At 47.6% G+C, this 13,278-nt stretch overlaps 1 pseudogene; it reads right to left on the bottom strand.

The window, feature by feature from the left end:
* Nucleotides 1-10,377: 10,377 nt before the first annotated feature.
* LOC141022973 (uncharacterized) lies at nt 10,378-11,444 on the bottom strand (annotated as a pseudogene).
* Between the last annotated feature and the right edge of the window lie 1,834 nt (nt 11,445-13,278).

Raw genomic sequence — 13,278 nt, forward strand, 5'->3', positions numbered from 1 at the left:
TCTCTACCTTGATGGCCTTTTACTCCTATGTCCGCACGCAGTTTGGGCGTCCCATCCTTGCGCATCAGACGGACAATGGAATAGGGTTTGACAACCTCGCTTTTCGCACCTTTTTGTCGCATCACGGCACAGTTTTCCGCCTCACATGCCCGTACACTTCACAGTAGAACGGTCGAGCCGAACGCGTCCTTCGCACTCTGAATGACTGCGTTCACACGCTCCTGTTTCATGCCAACGTGCCGCCTCGTTTCTGGCCGGACGCACTCGCCACTGCATCACTTCTTCTTAACATCAGACCCTGCCGCCCACGGTGGAACTACGTACCTCACCATCTTCTCTTTGGTACGCCCCCTTCTTATGACGACTTGCGTATTTTTGGGTGCCTTTGCTATCCCAGCACTGCCGACACTGCTTCTCACAAGCTTGCACCTCGATCTGTCGCTTGCATCTTCATCGGCTACCCCTCCAACTCCAAGGGATATCGATGCTACGATCCCGTCTCCCACCGTGTGTTCACTTCCCGGCACGTTTACTTTGATGAGCATGTGTTTCCGTTTCACCATGTATCCCCGGCGGTTCCTCCCGCCACTTGTGACGCGGGCTCCTCGACGCCTCTCCCAGGGCGCTCGCGCGCCTCTCTTGGCCCGCCCTGGCTTTGAGGCGCGCCCCCCCGCATGCGGCGCCTCCTACAGCCCCGGCGCTGGCGCCCCCGGCGCCCCCAACGTTGGCGCACGCGGCCCCCTCGGCGCCTGCGCCCCCCCGCGGCCCCCGGTGCCCGCGGCCCCCCCGGCGCCTGTGGCCCCCGCGGCCCCCTCGGCGCCCGCGGCCGGTCCGGTCACCCGCGCCCGTACGGGCGTTTTTTGCCCGAGCTCGCGCTACACCTCGGATGACTACGTCCATGCGGCGTCCACCTCTGAGCCATCGCCGTTGCCGTCCTTCGTTCGAGCCGCTCTTCGTGACCCGCTCTGGATGGCTGCGATGCAAGAAGAGTTTGACGCCCTGTTGCGCAACCGGACGTGGCAGCTTGTTCCCCGTCCCCAGCACGCCAACGTGATTACCAGGAAGTGGGTCTTTAAACACAAGCTCCGTCCTGATGGTACCCTTGATCGCTACAAAGCGCGTTGGGTCGTTCGTGGCTTCCGACAGCGTGCTGGCATCGACTTCACCGACACCTTCGCTCCGGTCGTCAAGCCCGGAACGATACGCATGGTTCTCCACCTTGCGGTCTCCCGTGCTTGGCCGGTGCACCAGATGGACGTCTCCAACGCCTTCCTTCATGGTCACCTCGAGGAGCAGGTCTTCTGCCAGCAGCCCACCGGGTTTTTTGACCCAACGCTTCCCGACCACGTGTGCCTGCTTTCGCGGTCCTTGTACGGACTCAAGCAGGCTCCGCGCGCTTGGTACCAGGGCATCACGGCGTTTCTCCACCAGCTTGGGTTCTGCTCTACCCGCTCGGACGCCTCGCTCTTCGTCTATCATCAGGGCTCTGACATGGCCTACTTGCTGCTCTATGTCGACGACATCATCCTGACGGCATGTACGGCTGGTCTCCTTAGTCAGCTCACGGCTCGTCTTCGCGCTGAGTTTGCCATCAAGGACTTGGGTCCTTTGCACTACTTCCTTGGTGTCGAGGTGGTGCGCTGTCCGGATGGCTTCTTTCTTCATCAGCGGAAGTATGCTCATGAGCTCCTGGAGCGCGCCGGCATGCTTAACTGCAAGCCCGCCGCTACGCCTGTTGATACGAAGGCCAAGCTTTTTGCCACGGATGGTTCTCCTACTTCGGATGCTGCTTTCTATCGGTCTATCCTTGGTGCTCTCTAGTACCTCACTCTGACTCGACCGGAGATCCAGTATGCCGTGCAACAGGTGTGTCTTCATATGCATGCTCCTCGAGACGTTCACTGGGCTGCCGTCAAGCGGATTCTCCGCTATATCTGTGGCACTATGGATCTTGGCGTCACGCTTCACGCCTCCGCCGACACCGCCCTCACCACCTACTCCGATGCAGACTGGGCGGGCTGCCCTGACACTCGTCGCTCCACTTCAGGCTATTGTGTGTATCTTGGACCCTCACTCATCTCGTGGTCGTCCAAGCGGCAGCCTACGGTCTCTCATTCCAGTGCTGAGGCTGAGTATCGTGCGGTGGCCAACGCCGTCGCCGAGTGTTCGTGGCTTCGCCAGCTGCTTCAGGAGCTCTCTTGCCCTATTGACCGTGCCACGGTGGTCTACTGCGACAGCGTCTCGGCAGTCTACCTCTCCGCTAACCCGGTGCATCATCGACGAACCAAGCATATTGAGTTGGATATTCATTTTGTTCGGGAACAGGTGGCCCTTGGCCATATTCGTGTTTTACACGTCCCTACTTGCCAACAATTTGCCGATATCATGACCAAGGGCTTGCCTACGGCGTCATTTGAGGAGTTCCGGTCCAGTCTTCGCGTCAGCCGCGGTGCCGCTTCGACTGCGGGGGGGGGGGGGGGTGTTGAGTATATGTGTTATGTGCATATTGTGTATTGGGTCTGCCTCCTAGTTCCTTGTATAGTTGAAGTCCGTGGCCCACCTTTGTACATCATATATACGTGCCTATGCACGAAGAGCAATACATCGTGCAATCATAATCTCATACAAGGAGGAGCTCGGCGAGCTCGTGCCTCGAGGATCTCACCGTGGTCGACGAGGAGTTGGAGCCTCCGCGGATATCCAGGGAGACGGCGCCGTCATCGGGGTCGATGGAGCTGGACAGGAGGGCGAGGAAGAGGTACCGCCTGCTGTTGGAGCTCTACTCCGCCACGAGACCGGGGAAGCCCGCCGCCCCTGCCGTGAAGAAGAAGAGGAAGAGGCACCACGACGGCGGCGAGTCGGAGTCGCCGTCGTCGGAGGCGACGAGGTACGGAGAGTACTAGGAGATGAAAAAGGGCTTTTGTGTAATTACGTCGCGGTCGTAGGGATGTTTCCGTAGCAATCTTTTCCGAGGCGAAAGGGAAAGCGACAAACAAAGAAAAAGAAGGTGGTTAGCGCCTCCACTTTTCGAATTTGAATTTGAATCGGGGCTTCCGGGGATCTCAAACATCGGGGTCCCACCCAACTAGCTACTTTGTGCTCATCAGTGCAAATATCTTTTGGCAGTTCCCTCCTCCGGGATCTGAATTTGAATGATATGAATCTATCTCCATTCGTTTTCTAATTTCTATACGCGCACATATAACCAATGAGGTTGGTGTCCAAGCGGGACGCAACTTCGGTGCCTTAAAGGCATCTGCCTTTGTGTCTATGACATGTGGGCCAGGCAGGTGCCTTAAGGCACCGAAGCATAGTCCGTCCAAGGGCGTGTGATCATCAATGCGAGGTCTTTGATTCGACAAGATCGGAGCTGGTAGATCCTGATGCGAGGGATTCGACGGCCGCCTGGGAACATAATAGGAGTACGTAACGTACGGACTCGGGTGCGTTTTGCTTGCGAGCACACGCCAATGATCTTGGCATGTGAGATTCATTGTCTAGCCAGTAGCTGTATGTCCATGCCTTATTTAGGCCATTTTTTTTTTGCAGGAATAGTATGTAAGAAAAATGAATATATCCTAGTAGCTAGTAGTTGTGGGATTTTGATCTTCATTATCCTGGCAAGTTGAAGCAAAAGAGCAGAGTAACATATAAGACCACCGTTGATAACAAATGAACAAAGGGCAATCATTCTTATTATTATCTTTTTGCGTGAGAAAAGTGCCTGAGGATTGCATTGTTATACACAATTAAGTCTTAGATCTTATTTGATGTAAAAAAAAGGGTCTTAGATCTTACTCAGTCAGCCGACAACAACCACTCGCTGAATAAACATTATGCATGGGCACTCTCGACGTGTCCGTTGATAGCTGGGTACAAAGAAACCTCAATTGACTCGTCGGTGATATTCAGAAACGGATCGAAGCAGCGGGGCAGTTAGCTAGCTTTCTTGCTGATTTTATCAAAAGGAAAAGCTTCCTTGCTGATATGGGAAGCTTGGTGGAAGCCAGTGGATGTTGAGCACGACAAGCAATGCCATTCTTGGCAACAGGACACGTTGGAACTCCATAGCAAACAGCGGATATATCCACGATTATAACCTCCAATGTACCCCTAATTGCATTGCATAGATTTGTGTGGACTTAAGGACGTACGTGCAGAGAGGCGTCCGATGTGAAGGAGACATTTAGACACTACTCCCTCTCTCTCAGTTTACAGGGCGTGTGCGTGATGAATAATTAGGCATTTTCCCATTTAGTTTAATCCAGAAAAATAATGGATAAAACATGAATAGCAATATATTGATGAAACTAGAAACTAGCAACAATTCGTTGAGACTAGTCATGCAATCAAAATCATAAGCAAAATGCATCATATCCATGTCAATTGCTATTAGCAATAAACCAAATGCTAGCCCTAACAATGAGGATAAGATGGCATACGGCGCAGTAGCAGAAGGTGCAGATGTCCCGATCGTCATGTCGCTGAAGAGGTCGTTGACGTCGGGGAAGAAGTCGTCGTTAGGGAACTCGTCATCAGTGATGTCACCGTTCGCAGCCACGATGAACAAGACTCCAGCAGTCGCGTAAGGACACTCCCCAAAAACCTGATCGCCCCTCTCCCGTACCGAATCACAAGAGGCGGGGTTTCGGAGGCCTGCTGTCTCACTTCCCGGTGCACGCCAGGAAGAGAGATGGGAAAGAGATAGGCGGCTCAATGCTTTGGAATGAGACGAAAGGTTGTTGTGCTGCTTGGAATAACAGAGGAGCGACCTTTTATATACGTGAGAAGAGTTGAAACTGGCCTTCATTAGTAGAAGAGAAACCGGTGCAATAAACACCATTAAACAGACGCACTAAAAACCATTAAGGAGAGAAGAAACGAGCGCACTAAAACTCACACGAAGTGTTCAGTTTCTTCTCCCATTTATGCATCAATTGTTTCAACTTTCTTCTCGCGTGATAAAACAGCGCATACACATGGCATTGGTCAATTTTCCACACAACCTTGTCATGCATGGATGGGCCACATGAGCCTCTGGGATTTACTTTGAATTATTGGCACAAAATATGAATTATTATATGGGTTATGCCCAATAATTCCAACAACCCCCCACCAGATTCCAGAGGCACATAAATTTGCCTACCATTCCAAAACATTGTTTATATACCGGTGTTTCGGTGGAGACTGTTAAGTTGAACTTCCACCTAGAACTCCACGCTACACTCGTTCACAACTTGAACAGTGGACTACGCCTTGAACTGCAAGTTTTGTGCAAACAAGTTTCACGTAAAAGCCTTGACCAATACTAGACCGCTGAAAACTTTCCCGCGGGTAGGAGCATATACGTCATACTCCGGGGCCTCTTCATGAGTTTTTAGAGAACACCCAACTTTCACAGACCGCGACGTTTAACAGTCTAACTCATATAGGTGTGTTCTTTCTAGATGTTCTGTAGGACAACATCTTTGCCTACCCAAGCCATTCAGAACACATTAAGATAAATATCAGCCTACCATACAGATTAGGAGAGAATTGCATCATGGCGGAGTGGATTTTTGTCAAATAAATATTCTCCTCTCAGTTATCCAATAGCTTGTCTCGCCAATTCTAATTCACGGGATCTCCGATCACAAAGAATGGGTTACCACCATGAACAACTTATGTAGTGGGTCTCAATCCCATCTCCTTTGATGCATTGTCTATCACATTTCGTGATAAACCCTTTGTGAAGGGATCTGCCATATTCTTCGATGTGTTTATATAGTCCAACGCTATAACTCCGGAGTTTCTCATGAACCAGACAGATTTCAGTCTCCTTCTCACGTGTCTTGATGACTTCTTATTATCCTTAGAACTGTTTACCTTGACGATCACTGTTTGATTATCACAGTTCATTAGAATAGTTGGTATTTTTTCAACCACCGGCAAGTCCATCAAAAGTTCTCGAAGCCATTCTGCTTCAACTGTTGCCGTGTCTAATGCTGTGAGTGTTGGGGAACGTAGCAGAAATTCAAAATTTTCTACGCATCACCAAGATCAATCTATGGAGTTTAGTAGCAACGAGGGGAAGGGGAGTGCATCTACATACCATTGTAGATTGCGATGCGGAAGCGTTGCAAGAACGCGGATGAAGGAGTCGTACTCGTAGCGATTCAGATCGCGGTTGATTCCGATCTAAGCACCGAAGAACGGTGCCTCCGCGTTCAACACACGTGCAGCCCGGTGACGTCTCCCACGCCTTGATCCAGCAAGGTGAGAGGGAGAGGTTGAGGAAGACTCCATCCAGCAGCAGCACGACGGTGTGGTGGTGATGGAGGAGCGTGGCAATCCCGCAGGGCTTCGCCAAGCACCGCGGGAGAGGAGGAGGGAGAGAGGTAGGGTGCGCCAAGAGAGACCGGAAAACTCATGTGTTGGGCAGCCCTAGACCTCAACTATATATAGGGCGGGGGGGAGGGGGCTGCGCCCCCTCTAGGGTTCCCACCCCAAGGGGTGGCGGCCAGCCCTAGATCCCATCTAGGGGGGCGGCCAAGGGGGAAAGAGAGGGGGGGGGGGCGCCACTAGGGTGGGCCTTAAGGCCCATCTGGACCTAGGGTTTGCCCCCTCCCACTCTCCCTGCGCCTTGGGCTTTGGTGGGGGGGGGGGCGCACCAGCCCACCTGGGGCTGGTCCCCTCCCACACTTAGCCCACGCAGCCTTCTGGGGCTGGTGGCCCCACTTGGTGGACCCCCGGGACCCTCCCGGTGGTCCCGGTACATTACCGATATCACCCGAAACTTTTCCGGTGACCAAAACAGGACTTCCCATATATAAATCTTTACCTCCGGACCATTCCGGAACTCCTCGTGACGTCCGGGATCTCATCCGGGACTCCGAACAACATTCGGTAACCACGTATATCTATTCCCTATAACCCTAGCGTCATCGAACCTTAAGTGTGTAGACCCTACGGGTTCGGGAACCTTGCAGACATGACCGAGACGTTCTCCGGTCAATAACCAACAGCGGGATCTGGATACCCATGTTGGCTCCCACATGTTCCACGATGATCTCATCGGATGAACCACGATGTCGGGGATTCAATCAATCCCGTATACAATTCCCTTTGTCTATCGGTATGTTACTTGCCCGAGATTCGATCGTCGGTATCCCTATACCTTGTTCAATCTCGTTACCGGCAAGTCTCTTTACTCGTTCCGTAACTCACATCATCCCGTGATCAACTCCTTGGTCACACTGTGCACATTATGATGATGTCCTACCGAGTGGGCCCAGAGATACCTCTCCGTTTACACGGAGTGACAAATCCCAGTCTCGATTCGTGCCAACCCAACAGACACTTTCGGAGATACCTGTAGTGCACCTTTATAGTCACCCAGTTACGTTGTGACGTTTGGTACACCCAAAGCATTCCTACGGTATCCGGGAGTTGCACAATCTCATGGTCTAAGGAAATGATACTTGACATTAGAAAAGCTCTGAGCAAACGAACTACACGATCTTGTGCTAGGCTTAGGATTGGGTCTTGTCCATCACATCATTCTCCTAATGATGTGATCCCGTTATCAACGACATCCAATGTCCATGGTCAGGAAACCGTAACCATCCATTGATCAACGAGCTAGTCAACTAGAGGCTTACTAGGGACATGGTGTTGTCTATGTATCCACACATGTATCTGAGTTTCCTATCAATACAATTCTAGCATGGATAATAAATGATTATCGTGAACAAGGAAATATAATAATAACCAATTTATTATTGCCTCTAGGGCATATTTCCAACAGTGAGTTTTGCTTCCATTGTTGACCTTGTTAAGATGGTCTGCTTGCAAGACTTCCAGGAAACAGCAGCACCACCAAGTGTAAACACATAACCACTTGTCGCTTTAAGCTCATCAGCATCAAATATCCAATTTGCATCACTATAACCTTCAAGTACTCTTGGATACCCGGTATAGTGAAGCCCATAACCCGCAGTACCTTTCAGATAGCGCATTATTCTCTCAAGTGCATGCCAATGAACATCTCCCGGGTTTGAAACAAACCGGCTTAGTTTACTCACAGAAAACGAGATGTCAGGCCTCGTAGCACTAGCTAAATACATAAGCGAGCCAATGATTTGAGAATATCTCAATTGATCCTTTGTTTCTCCTTCGTTCTTCTGAATTAAAACACTCGGATGATAAGGTGTCGGAGAAGGTTTGCAATCTGAATATCCAAAGCGATCCAGAATCTTCTCCACATAGTGAGACTGCAAGAGAGTGATCCCACCATCACCACCTCTTAAAAGCTTGATGTTCAAGATAACATCAGCTACTCCAAGGTCTTTCATCTCAAAGTTTTGATTCAGAAAATCTTTCACTTCCTGAATGACCTTGAGATTTGTTCCAAATATAAGTATGTCATCAACATACAAACATAATATAACTCCTTCGCCCCCACCATGGCGATAGTACACACACTTGTCGGCTTCGTTTGCAACAAAGCCCGTAGATGTCAAAGTTCTTTCGAACTTCTCGTGGCACTGCTTAGGTTCTTGTCTCAAACCATACAAAGATTTCAATAATTTACACACTTTTCCTTCCTGACCATCTACTACAAAACCATCGGGTTGTTCCATGTAAATTTCCTCCTCCAACTCTCCATTTAGGAAAGCTGTCTTAACGTCCATTTGATGAACGAGAAGATTGTGTGAGGCGGCCAATGAGAGTAATACTCGAATGGTGGTCAATCTGGCCACAGGCGCATAAGTATCAAAGAAATCTTCACCTTCTTTTTGGGTATAGCCCTTGGCAACAAGTCGTGCTTTGTACTTTTCAATTGTACCATCGGGCCTAAGCTTTTTCTTAAACACCCACTTACACCTTACAGGTTTACACCCATAAGGACGATCAGTGATCTCCCATGTCCCATTAGCCATGATAGAATCCATCTCACTACGCACAGCTTCTTTCCAGTAGTCAGCATCAGAAGATGCATAAGCTTCTGAAATAGAAGTGGGAGTATCATTCACGAGGTACACAATGAAATCTTCACCAAATGACTTTGTGGTCCTTTGTCTCTTGCTCCTTCTAGGAGCTTCATTGCCATCCTCCTCAGGAATATCTGTGTGTTTCTTCTCGGAATGTTCCAATGGAACAGTAGGTCCAGGAGTTGTCTCTGACCTCTGACTAGATGAGCTAAGCATATCCTTCATAGGAAAAATATCCTCAAAGAAAGTCGCATCATTTGACTCCATGATGGTACCAACATTCATGTCAAGTACCTCAGATTTCACCACTAGAAATCTATAGCCAATGCTATGGAAAGCATAACCCAGGAAAACGCAATCAACAGTTTTTGGCCCAAGCTTACGCTTCTTGGTAATTGGTACATTGACCTTCGCCAAACAACCCCAAGTTCGTAAGTAGGAAAGTTTAAGCCTTTTCCTTTCCCATTCTTCAAACGGGGTGATCTCTTTATTCTTCGTGGGAACTCTATTTAGGACATGACTTGCAGTCATCAAAGCCTCCCCCACCATTCCTTGGAAAGTCCCGCTGTATCTAACATGGCGTTAACCAAATCAGTTAGAGTTCGGTTCTTTCGTTCGGCAACCCCGTTTGACTGGGGAGAGTAGGGAGGCGTCCTCTCCTGTATTATACCATGTTCCTCACAAAATAAATTGAACTCGTTGGAAAAATACTCTCCACCGCGATCCGACCTAAGCCTTTTGATCTTTCGATCGAGTTGATTCTTTGCTTCGGCTTTATAGATTTTAAAGTAGTGCAAAGCCTCATCTTTTGTTTTCAACAAATATATCATGCAGTATCTAGTAGAGTCATCGATTAGAGTCATGAAATATCTTTTTCCACCTTCTGTCAACACACCATTCATCTCGCAAAGATCTGAATGTATGAGTTCAAGTGGTGCCAAATTCCTCGCCTCAACAGTCGCATGAGACTTGCGAGGTTGCTTTGCTTGCACACAAATTTGACACTTAGAACCTTTGACAATTGTAAATTTTGGGATTAAACTCAAATTTGCTAGCCGCATCATGACACCAAAGTTAATATGACAAAGTCGTCAATGCCAAACATTTGATTCGGTTTCACTGCAAACATGATTAATAACTTTAGTGCAAAAGTCTGACAAAGATAAGCGGAACAAGCCTCCGCTCTCATAGCCCTTCCCAACAAATTGTCCACACTTAGATACTACAACCTTATTGGACTCAAATACCCATTTATAACCATCTCGACACAAACGAGAACCGCTGACAAGATTTTTATTTATAGCAGGGACATGCTGCACGTTCTTCAGTCACACGATCTTTCCCGAAGTAAACTTCAGATCGACCGTACCAACACCATGAACAGAAGCATGTGTCCCGTTTCCCATCAGCACAGGTGCAGTTCTTGCGACCTGATAAGAAGAAAACATGTTTATGTCAGAACACACATGTACATTGGCACCGGTGTCAATCCACCAATCTGGAGAATGACATACTGAAAGAATGGTAGGAAATTTACCATACCCGACATCTTTCATGTCAACATCGCCAATAACAACATTAGCGGTCTTGCTATTGTTCTCATTCTGACGCATGTCCCAGCGGTCCTTGCAGGATGAAGCCCAATGTTCTTCACTGCCACATACATGGCACTTTCCTTTCTTCTTATAAATATCCTTCTTCTTCTTGAAGTTGACAGGTTGTGGGGCTTTGTACTTGCCATCAAATTTTCCTTTGCCCGCATAGTTTTTGTTCCTGGGTTTGTGGGTATGGAAATTTCTCTTTTGTACCAAATTGGCACTGGAATTCCCCTCATGGAAACGAGCACATGTGTCTTTTACTCTCGCCTTGTCTTCTACATCAAGAGTGCCAATTAGATTGACAACAGTAAAATCTTGCCTCTTATGCTTCAGAGAGGTAGCAAAATTCCTCCATGAAGGAGGAAGCTTGGCAATGATGCCTCCGGCAATGAATTTGTCCGGTAACACACAATTGAGATGCTCAAGTTCTTTAGTGAGCGACTGAATCTCATGAGCCTGCTCAACAACGGAGCGGTCATCAGTCATCTTGTAATCATGGTACTGTTCCATGATATACAACTCACTTCCTGCGTCCGCGACTCCAAACTTGGCTTCGAGCGCATCCCACATATCTTTACCGACCATGATGGTCATGAATGGGTCGACAATCTTGTCGCCAAGAACACTCAAGACAGCACCTCCGAAGAGGGTGTGTGTAGCCTGGAAAGCTTGCTCCTGCTCAGCAGTCAGCTCTCTCTGGCTTGGCTTTAGAGGCGTGAAAACAGTTCATGGTGGTAAGCCAAAGAACTGCCCTCGCACGCCACCTCTTATAGTTCACGCCCTCAAATGGTGCGGGCTTGAGAGTTGCAGCAAAAGCAATAGGAGAAAATTGCCTACACATTTCAGGTTTTTGGATTGATGAATAATTAGGCATTTTCCCATTTAGTTTAATCCAGAAAAATAATGGATAAAACATGAATAGCAATATATTAATGAAACTAGAAACTAGCAACAATTCGTTGAGACTAGTCATGCAATCAAAATCATAAGCAAAATGCATCATATCCATGTCAATTGCTATTAGCAATAAACCAAATGCTAGCCCTAACAATGAGGATAAGATGGCATACGGCGCAGTAGCAGAAGGTGCAGATGTCCCGATCGTCATGTCGCTGAAGAGGTCGCTGACGTCGGGGAAGAAGTCGTCGTTGGGGAACTCGTCGTCAGTGATGTCGCCATTCGCAGCCACGATGAACAAGACTCTAGCAGTCGCGTAAGGACACTCCCCAAAAACCTGACCGCCCCTCTCCCATACCGGATCACAAGAGGCGGGGTTTCGGAGGCCTGCTGTCTCACTTCCCGGTGCACGCCAGGAAGAGAGATGGGAAAGAGATAGGCGACTCAATGCTTTGGAATGAGACGAAAGGTTGTTGTGCTGCTTGGAACAACAGAGGAGCGACCTCTTATATACGTGAGAAGAGTTGAAACTGGCCTTCATTAGTAGAAGAGAAACCGGTGCAATAAACACCATTAAACAGACGCACTAAAAACCATTAAGGAGAGAAGAAACGAGCGCACTAAAACTCACACGAAGTGTTCAGTTTCTTCTCCCATTTATGCGTCAATTGTTTCAACTTTCTTCTCGCGTGATAAAACAGCGCATACACATGGCATTGGTCAATTTTCCACACAACCTTGTCATGCATGGATGGGCCACATGAGCCTCTGGGATTTACTTTGAATTATTGGCACAAAATATGAATTATTATATGGGTTATGCCCAATAATTCCAACAGTGCATAACCCTAGGTCGTCAATCTAACCAAGCTAATAGAAGTCATATATTACAAAAAATATACCAATATAAACTTCAGATGTTCTATTTTTAAAAGGTATAATTTTTGTGTTATATAGTTTATATTAGGATGATAAAATCGACAACCTAGATATAGGCATAGGACTTGTAAACTGAAACAGAGGGAGTACTATGATTAGCTAGCGTAAACTGCAATGGAAATTCAATTCGGCTCCGGGGAGCACATTCTCCCGGGCCCAAAAGTAACTTTTGAAATGTCAAAAAAATCAAGACAAAGTTTATATGTGTTCTCAGTCATATCCAAATGCTACCTACAAATTTTGAGGAAAAAAGGTTAAGCATTTTGGCCTGTACAAAAAAAAACAAATTGAACATCAAATGTTACCCCCAAATATCACCGCAAATTTGTTTTTCCACCAACGAAACACTACTTCTTCGTTTCGCATGAAAATTGTCAAGCATGCTTGCTACACTAACATGAACATCCACAAAAAATTGTAGAATTTTTTAAAACATTAACTATTTTTTTCGTGTTACTGTTCATGACCAAAAATTGGGGAATGCTGAAAATACAGTGATTATGTTTTCCCGACACTTTCTCCAAGTGCAGTCCGGAACTACCTCATGTTTTCCCGGCACTATAGGAATATTTAATCTTTTAGATTGGTCTTTCTTTGATCTGGTACTATCGTCTTGTATTTCCTTATGCATTGCCCCCTTTGTAAAGAAATATAAGAGCGTTTAGGTCACTATTTTAATGATCTAAACATCCTTATATTTCTTTACGAAGCGAGTACTTCTAAGCATATGATTTGTTTCTTCAATTGGACAGTTCCAATATAGGACTGGTACATCGGGTGTTGCTATTCGGAACCTTTGAGCCAGAAATTAGCCATTCACTACCAGTTCAGTTTTCGAGGTTATTAGCCCCCAACATATGTATGAGTGTTCT

This window comes from Aegilops tauschii, chromosome 5, assembly GCF_002575655.3.
Source record: "Aegilops tauschii subsp. strangulata cultivar AL8/78 chromosome 5, Aet v6.0, whole genome shotgun sequence".
Classification (NCBI taxonomy): Eukaryota; Viridiplantae; Streptophyta; class Magnoliopsida; order Poales; family Poaceae; genus Aegilops; species Aegilops tauschii.